A 2,994-nucleotide genomic window follows, 5' to 3' on the forward strand; every position below is an offset into this window, starting at 1 on the left:
GGGGGCTTGACTCCAGTGACTAGAAGGTTGGAAACAGATAGGGAAGGTGACCTGGAGTCATCACTACTCAAAGTGTGGTCCTTGGCTTGTTAGAGAGAGACTCTCAGTACCCCTTCCAGAAATCTCCAGAACTTTCCAGACTGCCAGCCTGAGCTCCAATATGACCCATGGCCCTCAGCTTGCAGCTCAGTTTAGCATTTATTTAGACTCTTCTGGGGCGCACTAAGCCCTATGTGTCCCACAGTCCCTGTTCTCAAGAAGGTCACTGTCACAAGATAGGAGAGAGTGTCCAATCTGATGCAAGGAGTACCCCCGATGAGGTGTACACAAAGCGCTGGGGGCGGGGCAGATGGGCAGCAGACCCCCATGCCTGTGAGGTGACACATAGAAGGTGTCTGTCCATGCAGAGGTGACATTTGGGGACACCTGGTTTCCAGGTATCTCCCACTCCTTCCCCAATCTCCTTGGGGATGGGGTGGTGTCAATCCAGAGCTGTTCCTCAGTTAGTTCTTGTTAACCTGTTACTCAATGAATCCTTGTTAAGGGACAGGCCCCTGCAGAAGCACGTGACCAGATGGGGGGAGGAGCCATGCAAATATGGGAGGTGGAGAGACCTTATAAATGCCCAGGAATGACGTTATTAAGATCAGTACTGGGATGATGGCTAGAGAACTGAGGGAAAGATCCAAGAAATACTGTACTCTGCTAGGATCTCTCTTGAAAGAAAAATGTAACAATGAGACAAAGACACTTTTTAAAATACACCTTTGTTAAATCTGAATGCTCCTTAATGATGAGCTGAGTGAATGGCAATCATATCTATTCTCTCCAAATGGGTTGAGTGGAGAGTGCTGGGAAAGGCTGCTGTCAGGAATTAGACCTGCTTTTTCTAGCTCACTGTGGGGTTCCTTTTTTGCTTTGGGGGAGAGAATGGGCATTTTCTTTTTACATACCTGCACTGCACAGAACAAAGCAGGAGTCCCTTGAATGAAGTCTGGCCATTTGTCTTTCTTTTGTAATCTGCATAATACTTCTGAGAAGGGGCGGAGGGAGACCTGTCCCAGACCAATGAGCCCAGGACCCCAAAGGGGCTCCTCCTGGCCCTCGGGCCCTGTTAGCACAACAAAGCACATGGCACCCACCAGCCCATAGAGCCTCCTTGCACTGAATATTCAGTTACGTAGCATAATTGGCTTAGAGCCTGCATATACTGTAGGTTGAACACAGATGGCGTTTTCTACAGTATAAGAAATACATCTCAGAAATGTAAGTAAGTTAGATTCGGTTTCTTAGTGTAAGAGATGATTGGACATTGGGGGAAGGCTGTGTAGTTCAGTGTGGTTGCAGTCAGCAGAGTTGGGGGTGGGGTGGAAGGGGCAGGAAGAACTTTGCTTAAAATATGTGGAGACCCTGAACCCAGCCCATGGCACCCGTGGAAGAAGATGGCAGTAGGCATTCCAGAGTCATTTCAGAACTGTGGAACATTTCAGATATGGGTGGCCAGATGTCGGAGGGAAAGGAGACGTACTCCCAGCTTTCCGGTTTGGGCACTGGCACAGACTGGGGCAGGCGGGGATGAAGCTAATGAGTTTGGATGTGAACACGTGGTGTTTGAAGCGTCTATGAGTCATTTAGGGGCAGGCGTCCAATAAAAGTTGGAAATATGGGGCTGGAGTTCAGTGGAGAGCTTTGGGCTGCAGATAGGGACATGAAAGTTACAAGCCTTTTCCTGATAAGGAAAGCCCTGGAAGTGAAGTCTCTCTTCCAGGGAAAATACACAAAGCAAGAGAACAAGACTAAAAAGAGGGCTCCCGAAAGAAGCTGAGATCCAGGATGGAATAGTTAGTTGTCAAGGAAGCTGAGGGAGGACCATGTGTCAGCACGGAGGAGTCGTCCCGAGTTTGGAATGCTACAAGAGATTGGAAAGGATAGAGGCTGGGGAGGGGGGTTGGGCAGTCATCAGATCGGCCAATCAGTGGGTCCTCGGTAATGATTGCCAGAGCAGTTTCGGTGGTGCAGGGGACCACGAAGCCAGGTTACAGGGGAAGGAAGAGTGGTGGGGATTGTGACGGGTTGGGTGTTGGCAGAAAGAAGGGGGGAGGGTCGGCATGAGGAGGAGCTAGGGCCCTGGGGCAGGAAGCTCCATGTGCCAAAGATTTGGGCATTGTGAGTAGAGAGGGACGGGCTTTTGTCACCGGCCGATGGTAGGTTGCTGAGGGGGTGACGGGAGGGTGTGTGTTAGAAAGGAAGAACTACTTCTCTTTGAAACAGGAAGGAATTAATAAATAAACACACACAATAGAATGTGGTATGTTGGAACACATCCTCATCATCAATAGAAATATGAGTGCCTGGAAAATTAACAGAGGAAAGATGCAATCAGTCTTGGCTGTGCAAAAGAATAACTAATTCAAATCACTCATGCCAACTGCTCACCAGTTATGCCTAATTAACATACGACACCCTAACTGTTCTGTGTAACTGAGAAGTACCGGTCAAATTCACTTCTTTTCAAGTTGTGTTTCTTTTCACAACTAAACTCTCTTCCGGACTGTTCAGTCTTCATAATGGTTATGTAATATTGTTAATATTGTTTTTAATATCTTAAAAAAGGGGGAGGGGTTAGAGGGAGCATCGGCTTGGACAGGAAAAAAAGTCTCAAATGTCAGTTTCCTTCTATGCCATTTAATGTGGCAATTAGGAGATGAGAGAGGGAAAAAATATTGTATGTACAGGAAAAAAGGAGGCAACTTTACAGCCTTGTGATACTCAAGAGACATGCTCACTAATGGAGATGCTTGTCCCATTTTGAGAGAAGATTGTGTTTTCGAAAGAAGCTTTTTTCTTAGGCCTCTGGTAGTTACATATAATTACTACATCCTAGGGAACACAAATGTGATGAAAACTGAGCAGATGTGTTCTTTGGAGGTCATCTTGTGAGAGGTGGTTTGACGTGTTCTACAGCAGAACTTATTTCTGAGATGTGTGTTTGTT

Source organism: Neovison vison, chromosome X (assembly GCF_020171115.1).
Source record: "Neovison vison isolate M4711 chromosome X, ASM_NN_V1, whole genome shotgun sequence".
In the NCBI taxonomy this organism is placed as follows: domain Eukaryota; kingdom Metazoa; phylum Chordata; class Mammalia; order Carnivora; family Mustelidae; genus Neogale; species Neogale vison.